Genomic DNA, 17,713 nt, shown 5'->3' with positions numbered 1-17,713 from the left:
CCTTACTAAATGAATTAAAGATGTGCAGAACTGCATCGACACGGAATAATCTCTGTTTTGGACATTCCTCTCTCTCTCTCTCTCTCTCTCTTTCTCTCTCTCTCTCTCTCTCTCTCTCTCTCTCTCTTGCATAAGGAATATAATACGGGAATATGGAATGAGAAAATTAGAAGAAAACAAATCTGAACTTGCGTCAAGTAACCTAGAAGCACATGGTCTCCGTAACGGTTATGTGTAAACGTCTAATGAAATTTTAATTCAGTGTTCACATTGTCAATGACAAAATGTTACTCCAAGACTGGAGTAAAATATAGTAATATTTACATAAAGTAACTCTCGCCTATTGTTCTTGAGACGATCAATCTAATTATCGGTACAATAATTAAATCTATAATAGAAATCTTCAGAAATAGGCCAGTGATGCAAACCTTTTGATTAATCCAAACTTGATGTAATTCCATTCTTGACTATATTTAACCAATGTTTCACAATGTAACGAGACCTATTTGAAATCACTGTTGTACGCTGTAGCTCTTAATAGATAACGTCATGTTATATTGTCTTCTTCACCACTAATATTGTTTTGTAAATATAAATGTATTATTTCAGTGAATTTACCAGGAATACACTCCTAAGCTTAGCAACACTAACATTTTATCAGTGGTTTAAGTCTGTAAATTTATAAACGTATTTTGCAGGAAAATGTCTACTTTTTAGCATGCCCTTCCATTATCTGTTTTGCGATAAAGGATTTACCAAAGTATAAGCTATTCCAATATTTAATTTGTCATCACAGTAAATGAATTCGACATTTCTAGGTGAAATACCAAATTTCATAAAAATCTTAAAAATTGTTTGTGAGGTGTTAGGCACATTGTTTGATTACTTCATTGGATTTATCACAAAGTAAATTTAAAATTATTTCATAATAGCGGTATTCCTCGAAAGTCTTAACACTGAATAATTTATGTCATTTTAATAGCTGGAGTTCGTCGATTGAGCCACACAAATTTCAGGAATTCAAGATAAGAACAGTCTTCATCGAAAACAATATTTTCAAAAGAGCTGACATGGTTGGCACAGTTTTTGTTCAGGAAGATGTATACATCATTAGAAGTCTTTTAGTGAAAACCCCATGTCTCTTGTCAATTTGAACATGTATTCCGCGGGTGAAAGTGTCAGCATGGTTTACAAGACAGATAGTAGCGATAACAAGTACGACTATGTTAGATCCTTTTCCCTGTAAGTTTGATGCACGTGTTAGATTTAGTTATTTTTAGATTAAGTCACTTTAGATTTTAGATTTATTCAACTTTGGTATTGATTTAATGGAAATTGTTCCTTTCATAGAATAAGTACGAGTACGATAGTGAAGTTTTCTGTATGTATTATGGCAAGAGTGCACGTTGAGCAATGTGGCAGTGCATCTGGTTATCAAGTGAAATCGGTGACCAACTAAACGTTTTATGTACAGTACAGCTTTTCGAAAACTGCCTGTAAACCAATAGAAAGAATATCACCGTCAGTTTACCTTTGAATCCATTTTACATTAACCTAATATTCATTAGGAATTTGACACACCAGAAAGTTCAATACTGACAAACAAATGTACGAAATATACAGGTCATATAACTGTCATATACGGCCTGTCAGTCACTTTGCCATAAACATTTAAATTGTAATCCCACGTTTAGCATTAAAGGTAGAAACATGAAGTTGTGATAGGTTGAGTATAATGACTTTAGAATAAAATAATTAAACGAAGCATTACAATTTTTAATTTGTCTTACCAATTGTAATTTTAGAAATCTGAACATTTAATTTTTAAAATAAATGCAACATTGTATTGTATGTGGGCCTGATACCCATAATGTATGTATTGCTGCGCCGAATGCAATTAGAAATGTGGGATACTGTTTAAACTGTATCAGAGAAATTATCTATAAAGTCAGAATAAGGCTTTTATTCAAAACGTATGAACACATATTTCTAGTTGATATTTTGCCTCCAGATTATTACACTATTTGTTATGGATCAGGTAGTTATTGATGTGTTATTATAGGATGATTATATGAGGAACACATCTGCTTGTATGGCTTTCAGTAATTGTTAATAAACAGTTATGTGTTAACTGTTGAGAAGATGGAAGTAAAGACTACAGTAGAGACTATACAGTTTAGGGAGGGAAAAAAGTTTCTAACGATATATAAAGAAAAGGGATCAAATGTAATTTCCCCATATCTATTTAATTTGGATATAACAAAATATGAACAACAAATAAGTCTACATCTAAGTCATTCGTCACCTACTAAATAAGAGAGGAGACTCTACACCTGAATGTTACTACTATAGTTGGTAGTGAATGGAAAGTATATGATTGTGAAATATCAGGCAAATTTATTTAAGGTAAATTGTAATGAAACTTTTATATTTGCATGCCATTCCAATTTCAAGCTTATTTATGAAGTCGTTTTGATTTTCAGAGCAAACACGATTTGTGACGAATCAAACTAATTGTGTCGTGTGTCGAACTGTTTTGGAGACAACACATTTAAACTTGCTCTATCTTTCTTACTTGCATGAATTTTCAGTGCAGTTCAAATATATATTGTTATCATACAAGACAATTTCTATCAAAAAATATGTTCAAAACGTAACAATATAGACAATTTGCATTTTAATAGTATTTAAATAAATAAAGTGACACAATTATAATTTAACGTATAATTAAAGTTTAATACAAATTTTACCATTGAAACTCACAAATGGTAGACAGCAAATATGGCTAAAAAATAGCATTTAAAACAAGTGGTTGGTTTGAGTCTGTACAACGTTTCACTTCTTGTCCAAGGGTAGTGAAGCACGATAGTCTAGCAGTGAATCTCGCGGCAATTGCAATATGCCTGTTTAAATGTTTATAATTTTAAACATTAAACAAACAATGAGATGAGCTATATTCCAGATTTCTTGTGTAAGGTTTCAGCATGTGCGTAGATATAATAATTGTGGACTCACTGTATTGACACCAGTACCTAGCAAGTGTACATCGCGTTTTAATGTCATCACAACAGGTGACAACATAATAGGAAAATGTATCCCCAGGCAAGCTCTACCTTACCTAACAGTGCTGCGCAACTCTTTAATGAAGACCTGGTATATTTATGACAATCTATTGGATATTTCTTAATGAGACATTTATATCACCTTAATGAGGCCTTTCTATGCTCACCTGCTTTAGCCAATCCAACTATTCCACCTTGTTCTAAATACCAGGCCAGACCTGAAAAGATATAACATGTTTTCTATAATCTTATGCAACATTCAGGTGTAGGTAAACGAAATAGGTCTGTGCTAGTAATGGAGATTAATACATAATATCAAGGGTGCAAGCACAAGAATAACATTAACCCTGAGAAAGTGACACTCGGAAATGTGAAGCAATATGCATGTATTAAGGTGTCTATTCATTAAAAAAATATAATGTTTCTAGAGCTATGTTTATCCGATCGCATGCTAAATAACTAATAAGGTACACTAGCTACGAAAAAGTTGGAGGCAGTGTGGGGAAAGGGATGTTTGATACCAGTATACAGTGAGCTTATTTTACATTGTACTATTTTAAAAGAAATTACAACAAGCAAGCTAGCTCATGACTTGAATAACAGTTTTGGATATTTCAAGTGCATCCACCCAATGATGTGCTTCACACATCAGCTATAAATACCAAATATATATATCATTGATTAATAGTGAAATTATGATCACAAACACTCGTAAACAAGGATTATTATTAGAAACTGTGGGGCATGTAGTATGTGTTTATTATGATCATATAATCTCCTGGAACATTTCAATTGCAACTTTGAGACTGTCCGTTACCAATTATTAAATGGTATGGTTCGTTAGGTGATACTAGCTGATCCTACAACATCGTAGACTTTCAAAGTCTTCAATAATAAGAACCACCGATCCACGGGAATCAACTGATGCGACAGTTTTCTCACATAACGATATAGGCCAAATAATAATAATGATAATAATGAGGAATTTGTATAGCGCCTAATCTTCAGAAGCTCTAAGCGCTTTACAACATTAAACAACACCTATAAGATAAAAAAAAATAATAATATTATTACAAAAACAAGCAACATGAAATTAGAAAAACATTTAAACATACAAAACATGCTGAGAATATTTCAGGTAGGAACCATTATTAGGTCTTTAAGTTTGTTCTTGCAGTAGAAATAAGTGCGTTTTGAGAGCACTCTTGAATGTGATCACTGTGTCTTTGTGTTTAAGTTCAGTGGGCAATTCATTCCACGTTGCTGGGCCCTGGTATGCAAAAGAACGATGTCCATATGACTGTGTTTTCATAGTGGTAATAATGAGTATACGATTGTCAGAAGAGGAGCGTAAGTATATTGCTGGTGTGTATACATGGGTGAGGTCAGATAGGTATGTTGGACTAGAGTCCGACAGTGAAATGTAGCACAGAGAACAAATTTTGTGTTTGATTCTGGATCGAATGGATAGCCAGTGTTGGGTGCAGAGCAGCGGGGAGGTGTGCTCTGATCGTGGTACTCTAAGTATGATCCGAGCAGCTGTGTTTTGAACTTTTTGAAGTTTCTGAAGTAGACATTGAGATGAACCAGACATAATTGAGTTACAATAGTCCAGTCTTGAAAGTACTAATGAACACAAAAGCGTTTTAGTGGCATCAACTGAAAGATATTTGCGAATTGTTTTTAATGCGTCTCAGCTCAAGATATGCAGCCTTGTATATGTTCATGATATGTTAGTGCAATGTGAGAGTACTGTCCGGAGTAACACTTATGTTTCGTACTGATTGTGTGAATTTAATGTTGGCGTTGATGATATTTATTGTTTGAGGTAAAGGATGTGAATGAGAAAGTCTTCGTGGTATGATCAGAATGGCCTCAGCTTTATCATCATTCATCTGCAGCTTGTTACAAGTCATCCATGACTTCACATCAGAAATGCGCCTCTCTACACCTTGGATGGTAGCATCAACTTCAGTTGGGTCGCTAGATTTGTATATTTGTGTGTCATCAGCGTACAATTGGCGAGACACTGGATCATGATCTATGACACTTGAGGGCGACTGAGTGTACAGAATGAAGAGAACAGGTCCATGAACAGACCCCTGTGGAAGACCACAACATAGATCAACTGGGCTGGAGTGTATTCCATTTGCAGATACAATTGGTGTCCTGTTGACCAAGTAGGACTTAAACCAGAGTAAGGCTGTATCATTAATGCCAAATACATGCTGGAGACGGTGAAGTAACTTATAATGGTCTATTGTGTAAAATGCTGCAGACAAATCAAAGAGGGTGAGAACTGTAATCTTTCCGCTATCCAACGCAAAGAGAATGTCATTAATTACTTTAAGAAGAGTAGTTTCAGTACTATGGCAAGGGCAATACGCAGATTGTACATTGCTAAAAAGACCGTTTGAATTTAGATGAGATACAAGCTGGGATAGAACAACCTTTTCTAAGATTATTGAAATGAATGGGAGATTAGAAACTGGGCGGTAGTTTTTTAAATCGTTATGGTCTAGTGTTGGTTTCTTCAGCAGAGGCTTATATTGGCAGTTTTGAAAAAAAGATGGGAATGCCCCAGATGAGAGAGAGGTATTAATAACATCAGTTAGTGAAGGCAATACTGGATCTAAGCACTCAAGCACCAGTGATGTTGGAATTGGATCAAGTTCACATGACTTTGGTGCACTCTTCATCACGATTGTACGTACGAAATCCATAGAGACAGGTTCAAATGCTGCTAATGGTCTTAGTAGTGTAGTGGGCTGATTTCTGGGCAGTGGCAGATGCTTTATATTCTCGGGAAATGGACGCACCCGCCCATCCACGAGCCTTCTGCTGCCTTGCAGGTCGGCTTTGGTTAACCAAAGGCTAAGGGAGTAAACCCCAAAAGAAAATCCGGAGTGGAGACCCTAAGGCAGCTGGACGATGTACTACATTCCCTTCTGGCAACTCCTTGGTCTGGAGAGGGATGGGCTTCGCCAGACGACTTTTGCCCAAGACACGCTGATAATGCTGGACAAATCTGAGCTTAAAATACCGGATCGGACGTCGCCAGGGTCAACAAGGACCGCGCCTGCCGTTGTCCACCTGGACGGAGGTGACAAGTGTGCTACTGGTACTATGCATAAAATCAGAGCGAGAGACAACATTGCCATCGCCACCTGGAACATTAGAACTTTGGCGCAAATTGGAAGACTCCAAGAGTTGACACATGAGCTGGAACACTACACATGGCACATTCTGGGACTATGTGAAGTTAGATGGAAATCCCTAGGAGAACACCAAACCGAAGATGGGCATATATTATACTATAGTGGAGAGTGTGACAAGTCCATAAATGGAGTAGGCTTCCTTGTAAACAAAGCCATCAAGGGATCTTCGCTTGAATGCTGCCCCATATCTAACAGAATCATTTCCATTCGTCTGAAAGCATCTCCCTTTAACATCACAATTATCCAAGTCTATGCTCCAACTACCGATCATAATGATGGAGAAATAGAGAAGTATTACAACAAACTACAGGGTATTCTAAACATGGTCAGTAAGAAAGATATCCTCATCGTCCAAGGAGACTGGAATGCCAAAGTTGGCAAAGATGCTCTAAACGACTGGGAAGTACATTGTGGACCTTCTTGCAATGAAATTAAAAATGAAAGAGGGAGACGGCTGCTCGAGTTCGCAAGCTACAACAACTTGGTACTAGCCAACACTCAGGGGCAACACAAAGTTTCACGATGCTGCACATGGCACTCACCAAATGGAACCCATCACAACCAGATCGACTACATACTGGTTCTAAACCGTTACCGATCTGGCATCAATAGAGCAAAAACAAGGACATTCCCAGGTGCTGATGTTGGGAGTGATCACGACCTCGTGATTATGAACTTCCGAGTGAGGCTGAAGAAAATTAACAAGCCAAAGAACATCAGGCTCAAATTCAACCTTGAACAACTGAAGGACCCTAAGATCTGCAAGTCATTCCAAGCCACAACTGGAGGAAAATTTGCTCCACTCCTTGTGATGGATGGTGATGTCAATGAGATGACAGACACCTTCAACACAGTCATGACAACAGCTGCCAAGGACATCATTGGTCTCCGTCGCCCGAAGAAAAACCCCTGGGTTACAGAAGAGATTATGAAGTTGTGTGATGCCCGAAGAGAACTAAAAAACACCAGACACACAACAGGGGCATGGAGATACCGAGAAATAAACAAGAATATCAGAAAAAACTTGAGCAAAGCAAAAGAAAATTGGATTGGACAAATGTGCACAGAAATGGAGAACAATCTGATAAAGAATAACAGCAAAAAGGCATTTCAAATTGTGAAAGACCTCACCAAACAGAAACAACCAAGAGTCAGTACCATTCAAGACAAAAATGGAAATGCCTCACAGAAGCGAGTGACATTGCAGAAAGATGGATTGAGTATTGCAAAGAACTCTACAACCATCAGTCCACAGGAGACCCAGAGGTGCTTGAAGTTCCAGACTCCTCAAATGATGATAACTTCCCCATTCCCAAAGAAAAGGTGGAGTCAGCAATAAGAGCACTGAAGAATGGGAAGGCAGCTGGAGTAGACAACATCTCAGCTGAACTTATCAAGAATGGGGGAGAATCACTGAAAGAGCTACTCACAAAAATCTGCAACAAGATCTGGCAGACAGGTGAATGGCCAACACAATGGACCCAGTCAGTGATTATAACACTTCCTAAAAAAGGCAATCTCCAGCTGTGCCAAAATTACAGAAATATCAGTTTGATCAGCCATGCTAGTAAGGTAATGCTGAAGATCATCTTGAACAGACTGAAATTGTGACGTGTGTCTAACTGTTTTGGAGACAACACATTTAAACTTGCTCTATCTTTCTTACATGCATGAATTTTTCAGTGCAGTTAAAATATATATAGTTGTCATACAAGACAATTTCTATCTAAAAATATGTTCAAAATAAAACAACATAGACAATTTGAATTTTAATAGTATTTAAATAAATAGTTAAAGTGAGAAAACTACAATTTGACGTAAAATTAAAGTTTGATAAAAAAAATTTCAATTGAAACTCACAAATGGTAGAGAGCAAAGATGGCTAATAAATAGTATTTAAAAACAAGTGGTTGTTTGAATATTTTACAACGTTTCACATCATGTCCAGGGGTAGGGAAGCAATAAAGGCTTACAGTGAATCTCGCGGCAATTGCAATATGCCAATTGAAATGTTTATATTTGTAAACACTAAACAAACAATGAGAAGAGTTATATTCCAGATTATTGTGTTAGGTCCTCGGCCTGTCGCTAGCTCCAATAAATGTTTACTCAAATGCTCCATTTTATTGACAACAGTACCTAGCAAGTGTATATTGCGGTTAAATGTCAGCACAACAGGTGACAATAAGATAGGAAAATATATCCCCAGGCCAGCTCTACGTTACCTAACAGTGCTACGTAACTCTTTAATGAAGACCTGAGCCATTGAGTTGAGGTTCTACTTAGCAGTGTTGTTGCATTGACTAATCCTAGTATATTTTATGCCGATCCATTGGTCGTTTCTTAATCCGACCTTTCTATCACCACCTGCTTCAAACCAATCCATTTATAACACCTTATTCTAAATACCAGGCCAGACCGGAAAAGATATAACATGTTTTCCATAATCTTATTTAACATTCATGTGTTGGTTAATGAAATAGGTCTGTGCTAGTAATGGAGATTAATAAATGATATCAAGTGTGGAAGCACAAGAATACCATTAAACTTGAGATAGTGACACTCGGAAATTTGAAGCAATTTGCATGCTTTAAAGTGTCTACTCATCTAAACAAATATAATATTTCTAGAACTATGTTTATCCGATCGCATGTTAAATAACTAATAAGATACACTGCTACCACAAAGTTTGAGGCAATGTGGGGAATGGGATGTTTGATACCAGTATACAATGAGCTTAATTTACTTTGTACTAAATTAAAAGGAAATCCAACAAGCAAGCTAGCGCATGACTCAAATAACCGTTTTTTGATATTTCAAGTGCATCCAGCCAATGATATGCTTCACATATCACCTATAGATCCCAATAAATCTATATCATCGAATAATAGTGAAATTATGATCACAAACACTTGTAAACAAGGATGATTATTAGAAACGTTGGGGCTTGTACTATATGCATATTAAGATCAACTGTGTTAATGTAATTCATATGATCTCTTAGAACATTTCTGTTGCAATTTTAAGACTGTCCGTTACCAACTTTTAAATGGTATGGTTCGTTAGAAGGTGATACTATCTGATACTACACCATTGTAGACTTTTAAAGTCTTCAGTTATAAAATGTTACATAAGAAAATTCATTATGGAAATAATATTGTAGGATATTGCTAAATGCATGCCTAATAGCTTAACCACAGGTACAACGACATTGTTAATTTAAAGGTTTGTGATATTTAGGATAGGGATAACAGTATGTACCTGAGCTAAAATATTGTTGTTTTGGAGCTTAACTCCATTTCGCAGCACACAATAGGCTATGCATGACGACCATTATATCTGGTGGAGGAAGAAACCGGGAAAAATTGGTAAGGAAAACTGATCCACGGGAATCAACTGATCTACTGACAGTTTTCTCACATAACCACATAGGCCGACTCGAACATACGCACACAGAGGTAAGATGGCAGTGTTCGGTAGAGGCGAGCGCTTTATAGGCCGACTAGAACACAGCAGACAGAGGTGAGAGGGCAGTGTTCAGTACAGGCGAGCGATAGACCGAGTCGAACCCACGCAGAAAAAGGTGAGATGGCAGTGTTCGATTTAGGCGAGCTCCTTATAGGCCACTCAGCCAACTAGTACCTCTGCTGATATAAATACCGTCCTGTTAAATGATCTTCCTTTTCTACTGTATCATATATTCGTTCTTCGTTCAATACCTATTTCAAATATAGCACATGTTTGCTTTTAATTAAATGTATTTTACCCCCTTCTGTCAAACTTATTTCAGTATTTCTATTTCTTCATCTGTAAACGTTATTTTAATGTCAATTTTTCTTCAACACCAAAACCTGCTATTTCATCGAAAGCTAATGCTATATAGTGAATCCGTTTTAAATACCGTTAAAAAATCAACTTGTACTTATAAGTATTTCAATGTGTTTCCATTACGTTTGCTTTCTATAACATCAGTGCATCGAAAAATCTTTCCGTTGTTTATATAACGTGAAATAACTATTATTAAACTTAGTTTTATTTTGAGGACTTAATACGACCTTAGCTACAGTCTTTCCAATTGTCATGGAATGTTCATTTTAGTTTGATCCCTGTTAATACATTTTCAATAATATAGTGCCTGCATAAGTTTATTACTTTTGCACGTCCTTCCAATCATTTCTATTTCGTGTCACGATGTTCCATTTCAACAGTTGATATTTCATTGTTAGACAGTAAGATTTGATAGTAATCAATTTATGTGGAATTTGTATTTGCGTAACATTCTGACATTGAAACTACATTGTAAAATCCGTGTACCATAATATTCGTTAATTTCATTACCTCGTTCATTATGTCATATGTCCCTCTCTTTCCAGGATCGTTATCAAAATGAATTGGCAACGTATTACATGTATTGTGTTGAATAGTATTTATGAAGATTATTTGACAAACAAGTGATATGTATGTAAAATATCTGAGTAAATACACCTACATTTCCGTTATTAGTGATAACAGAGATTATATTGTGACCGAGGACTTAGTTGCAATTGCAACAAGCGCTTATTGTTGTAAAATAATATATTTTCCTCGTACACTATATCAAAGTATGATCATTGGATGAACTATGTTTGAAATAGTTTTTTCATCATTTAACACATCAATTATTATCCATATAGTTTATCAATAAGAGATTATCAGTTGATTCCAATAATTGTGAAGTAGTTGCACCTGAATCTAACATGCGTTTGCAATTCTTGTGTAGGCGGTGTATTGGTGTGGACGAATATAGTCGCCTGAAGAAATAACGTGCGAGAAAATATACACATAAAGTTGCATATTTCTGACATAAAGAAACGTGTAATTCCATGTGCTCAAAATCTCTAAGCTTACAAATAGCATTTCATAGTCACAATATTAATATATGCCGTGGGTAATATAACACAAAGCATGACGCATGTATAAATTTGATTTAGAAATCAATACATTTTATGTTTCGTTTTGTTAGGAGTTTATTATTTCATTAATTAACACTGCATGGTCTTTGCGGAATGTCTAACACAAAACTGAGGTTGAATTTTTAGAAATTAAGGTTAGATGTAAATTATTAAAGGGTTTTTAATAAATCATCCCTGATGAATTTCAGGTTAGAAAGGTCAAAATATTATATAAGAATCTGTTTATCTAAAGAGTTAGAATAATCTGTAGCATTTGAGAGTCCTGGTTATTATGTAAGTTGGATTATTGTTATTGTCGCACGAAAATATTTATACAGTAAATCAATGAATACATAGCTTGTAAACATGACAAACATATCCAAGTGAAGGTATAAATATTGGTATCATATTTTGTTCATATCAATAATTGCCTGAAAAATTTCAAAACTCTTTTATACAAAATAATTATTTCCTCTCATATATTATTTAAAAGTAATTACTAATTAATTCTACAAGATAACTTCAAAGGTCACATTTAAAACTTAAACACACTTAACATGCATACATATGGCGTCTGCTATACACATACACGGAATTTGTTGTTTTAACCGATTTACCTGTTTGTTTTTCTTTATTTCTTTCCATTTCACGACTATAAATGATTTACATGTACAATGATGTGATCCTTCGTTTCAAGCAGTTTTTATAAAATTAGGACATAATGTAATAGCTTTTATAAGTAACACCCCAGTCTTGGATCTTAGTATTTTTAGAAAGAATGTACTTCAAGAATGTATAGTTTGATATTCAGGGTAGTCTGTGATACATTTTATATTGCTGTAATTCATATTTTACAAATATAAAAGCTAGGGAAAATATTAAACAGTTTGGAAATAAACTGCTGTGTCAGACCCGTTGAGGAAACCCAAATAATGTTATGATCAGTCTTTGTGGAATCCGATGTGTTATTGTGGCCCAGAAAACTATTTGTTTTAGAACTTGCAAAAACGCATTTTTGTGTAATTGCATATTTTAGCACAAAGGACTTGGTGAAATGAAAGCACAGTAACTTGGTAAAATATTGTCGTATCGATTAGTTGGTTACGATAATGTGTTTTAGTAATATATCTATGTAATGCATATTACACAAATATTAGGGAAATGTTTGTCCTGACCCAATGAGAAGTAAAAAAAACACTTGATAATATAACAAGTGATAACCTGGCTCAGCCACATAAAAATTTCAAGCAATTCGATTATAATAATTCTAAGAGATGTTGATTCTCATCAAGGAAAATTCAAGCTACAATATGCACCAGTCTAAACTTATCTGAAACATTTTCTCTTTAACACAAAATATATTTTCATCTAGAGTAAGCCATCACATGACTATGAAGGAAGTGAAAGAAAGATGCAGCACCAGATTGTATGTCGAATTCATATTATTTTGTACAAAATTGTAGTAATTTTCGTTACGCTATCCATGATAATGTTAACTGACTTCTTTGAGAACATGTGTTGGGGTCGTATTAAAATAATGGTGTCAAGTGTAAATTTAATATACATGCAGCAAATAGTCTCCATTTTAATTATCTGGATAGCGTTTGTAATCGTTGTGATGAAGAATGAACAATGAGCAAAATGCAGTATATTTCAGGCCTCAATTATTGCACACAAATAACAGTTATGTAAGTTATTTAGTCTAATGGAGAAAAATAATAAATAGTATCCAAGCGTTGAAGACTTGGAAATGCAACCCGTACATTCAGAACTTTTAGAAGTCTAGCTACTAGGGGCGAATTCTGACGCTTGGTGGTATTTTAATATCCCGCACCAAATGAAGTAATTGTTGTCAAAGTTCACGTCATTTTCTGTTGTTCATTATCATGGAAACTAGAAAAAACATATTATGACATGACTTTGATATCCCCATGAAATGTTTTCACAAAGCAATGATTCTGAATGCATTTTATTTTTCTTTGGTATGTATTAATATAGGCCAAATGACATTGACCGAACCTATTGGTAATGTCACTTAAACTGATTGTAAGAAATCAACGGGTCTAGACATAATTCCCTCCAAAAACTCTAACAAATCATCCATTTTCTCAATCTCTAAGTTTTGGAAGAAGTTTTTAGTTATTAGTCCTTTAAAATCAATTTACAGAATTATTGAAAATACCAAATATATTTTCAATTCTTGATAGAAATTAAAAGAATAATTTATGCAAATATGAAATCTTTCTGTTCCGCATGCAACTTCAATGATATTCTAGAACATGTCCTCACGAATCTTTTCATATATCTCAACATGTGTATTCTCCTCCGAATCACAAATTCACGATTCCGACAAAAACTTTCATGTCAATCTGCATTGACGAAACATATAGGCAAGTGGCTACCAACAATAGAATCAGGCGAGCCTAGTGGCTCAGTCTTCGTTAATTTAAAAACAATATTCAATTTTCTTGACGATTACGTACTCCTTCAAATGCTATATGCCTACAAGTTATGTTCAAACTCAATTACTTGATTGACATAGTTTGTCATTAAAAGACCACATGTATTTGCACTGGTATATATATTTTCATTCCGAGTAATATTGTAAGTATTGTTAATCATGTTTCCATATTACGACCTTTATTTTTCTATTAAGATAAATGCTAAAACCCACTGCATTTCAAATTAAAATTATAACCTGTATATAGTTGGGTAGGGTCTTTATAAACATGTTTGCCATACATTTATAATCACACATCTTAAGAGAACACTTATGGAATTGGTCTGAATCTGCTTACCGTACAATTATTGCACGGTTTGCGATTTCGTCAGATTGTATTACTTGGATGAGAGAGTATCGTATTGTTCTCTTATGAATCTTCAGTAGAAGTGCAAAATTACACAATCAAGGTTCTCAATATGGAGGTTCTCGTTTTATGACATGCGCAGTGAAGATTTTTGTAATTAAAAATCAAATAGAATCGTACTCTTTGCTTTTAACTTATCATAAAATAGTAATATCAACCGTTTTGTTTACCTTCCGTAATTGAGTTTTGCTCATGTTTTTTTAATTCATCATACGTATGAAAAGCAAATTTATGTCATGTATTATTATATTTGCAAAAATAAAGATGTTAACGTTTGTGTTCATAGATGTACGTACCTTTCAATATTTATTCCAAACATGGATTTATTCATGTACAAAGTATACAAAATCCCTTATTGCCTATTGTCTCAATCTACCATTCCGTTCTTGTTCACACATTCATAACAAAGTGACTTTAAAAGTTTCATCGTACTTGGTTTTCGTACTGAATTTGATCCTACTTGGTTCCCGTACCGAATTTGTCATTGGTTTTAGTGTTTATAATTTCTTGATGACTACTGGATTAATTTGTTCTTTATCACATGTCAACCTTTGCTGTGTTGATGATAAATCTCACAAACTACAATCTTGTTAATATTTTTCTGATACTAATGTTCATAGCGAAAACGTAGGAAGATGCATTGGTACGTACAAATCTACTTCTAACACATCATCTCTTTTGTAATCATCTTTCTGTTTCACTAAACAGACATTGGTCATTTTGAATTTCATGTTTGGTGCCCATTTAAAGCATCTGACACTCATTTATAGAGAGATTAACCAACCATAACGCACCCTAAGGACAGTAGACACTATATATCCTCTTGATTAAACTATATCCTCTTCTCTGTCATCTTTGCTTCATTACATTTATTTCATTATTCTTTATATTTGTTTAGCTATTTAATTGTTTGAAACATCCAATCACCATTTACACATGATGAATCACCCCAGAAAACATAACATGTACAAACATATGGACATATTGTTTTAAATATAACTATATACAATAACGCAACTTAGTACAAACACATCGACCTATTTTTAAAATATAACGTTTACTAAATGTAACCGTTTTAATATTATTTGACATTAATTCTTCTGTTTCTCTGATATTTATCAGACATTGCTTTGAGAAACAGATGAGAATCACAGATTTAATAATTGAGAACGAAAGGTTTCAATTATTTAAGATACGTATTGCATTATGTGCTTCACTTACGTATCTTCTTGTTAAAAGTTATGTATGTCTTACTTTTTGAGCTACTTATTCGTCCCCTTCTATGCACCTATTGTTCAAATTTATCACGGTATTTGCAATATAATGTATTATATATTCTTCTATATCAAACTTACTTCAATATCTTTATTTCTTCAGCTATTAAACTTCTTTCATTATCGCTATTTCTTCATCAAATGAATTGCTATTTTATCAAAATTATGTAAATAATGTTACAGTAATGCCATTTGAATTACGTTTAAACAACCAACTTTTATTTTTAGGTGTTCTTCAGGCGCTCTTTGTCTTTAGGGCATCGATAAATTGTTGATTATACCAGTAATTTTAATTATTCCTTTCTAGTAACTATTAATACACGTAAGCTTTATATTAATTCAAGTATTTCCATAGTTGCATGTATTAGTCATGTTATTTGTAACTCAGTTAATAATATTTATTTTACTGTGGTAACGGCATAATGTCCATTTCCACGCTGCTTCACATATTCAGTATTTTGTGGGTTATTGATCAATTAATTATTCAATCTGATAGTAAGAATCATTTATATTTTATTTGTTAGTGATAGTTTATCTTAATTTTGTTTTGCATATAAATTTAACATTAAAGCTACGTTCACACATCTTTTGTACTAAAACAACGTTCAATTTCGTACGTTATCAATTAACTAACTTACTCGTCTCTGTTCAGGATCGTTACTAACATAAAATTACAAAACTATTACATTAATTTGCTGAATAGTATTTATGACGTTTATTGACATACAATTGTGGTCTGCGTGCACAACTCCGAGCTAAAGACCGAAATGCTCATTATTGGTAGTGATGGAGATTGTAATGTGATCAACGACTTTGTTGCATTTGCAACACTCACTTATGCTGGTTTAAAAAATATAATTTCATTGTTCAAAATATGATATTATTGGTTGGATCTTTTTCAAGTAGTACGTTTATCTTTTAACTCGCCAAGTCATATCCACATATTGTAGCAAAACACAATTTTTCAGTTATCTGAATCTGAAATGATTTTCCTGTGATATTTAGACGCCGTGCAAGGTAACATCAAACGCAAAGACAAATACATGAACCTGTATATATCTGACATCAACAGACGTCCATGTTTTAACATTTATTAAATTTATAAATATAATTTCATGGTCATAATGAACAAAGATAGTGGACAATTAAACTGAAAGGTATGAGGAAGGTATACATTTTATACTGGATATGAATAACTTTTAGTTTGTTTTGTTAAGACTTTAAAATGTTGGATATTAATTCATCACAGACAATAGTATGGGATGACTCAACAAACTCTAAGGTTGAAGGTTTAGAATATAAGGGTAGATTTATACTATTAAAGAGTCTTCAATATATAAATTGCCTCTGATGAATTCCCAGTTAGAGAGGTTTAAACATAACATAGATTTAATTTGTTATTGCTTGATCTAAAGTGTTTCAATACACCATACTATTTGATTAATTTCTGGTTATTGTGTACGTTGAAATATGCTACAAATTACGAAATCATTTCTTATTCATCAAATTAATTGGCTGATGATTTTCAAAATTATTCACTACAAAATAAATGCATCCTTTCATAAATGATTTAAATATAACAACTGGTTACTTTGTATTTATAATTTCATTTACATCTTCACATGTATATATACGTCTTGAACTGTTGTCATACACCAACTTTGATTCGATAACCTATTTCCTGTAAGTATGCCTTGTTACTTCAAGTCCCTATAAACAAACAACGTACCTGCTAGAGTTAAACTGTTAAGCAGTTCTTATAAAATTCTGAAATAATATAACAGCCTTTATTTGCACGATCTCAAGCTTGGGCTGTAAAGGTCATACAAATTTTGTAATTAAAGTACAAGTGGTTTTGAGTGGTTTTGCTTTTCTGAGTAGTGTGTGATACGGGGGTATATTGCTGTAATTTATATTCTTAAAATAGATAAGGCAGTGAACATATTCACTTGTTTGAAAGTCAAATATGGTGCCTTACCCGTGGAGAGAAAATGTATGTTGATATCTTCAGCTATATTGTAAACAGATGTATTTGTTATAGCTTATAAAACTGTTTTCCTTAGAATTGTAAAAACGCATGCTAGGTTTGCCAACTGCTAGCAAAGAAACATAATAATACAGTGCATTAGTCTTTTAAAATAATGTTTTTGGCAATATACCTGTCTAGTGCATATGATTAAATTCTTTGGGTAAATGAATGTCGTGACCAGATCATATGCACAAAAGCCTTGCTAATAATGACTAATCCAGGTTAGAAGCAACTAATTTAGACTCTCGGCGACAATTTCCTATCTCACAATTAAATTGAATTGAATTGATTGGTATTAACGTACTTCTCATTTTGTGTGGTTCATAGGGAAC

At 33.9% G+C, this 17,713-nt stretch overlaps 1 long non-coding RNA gene across 4 annotated transcripts in view; it reads right to left on the bottom strand.

Annotated features, from left to right (window-relative positions):
* Positions 1-17,713, bottom strand: part of LOC149789907 (uncharacterized) — a 2,017,354-nt gene that overhangs the window by 1,841,747 nt on the left and 157,894 nt on the right. The window lies entirely within an intron of this gene.

The sequence above is a fragment of the Sinohyriopsis cumingii genome, chromosome 10 (genome assembly GCF_028554795.1).
Source record: "Sinohyriopsis cumingii isolate HCF-2022 chromosome 10, ASM2855479v2, whole genome shotgun sequence".
Lineage (NCBI taxonomy): Eukaryota > Metazoa > Mollusca > Bivalvia > Unionida > Unionidae > Sinohyriopsis > Sinohyriopsis cumingii.
This window is presented reverse-complemented; position numbering and strand designations above follow the sequence as displayed.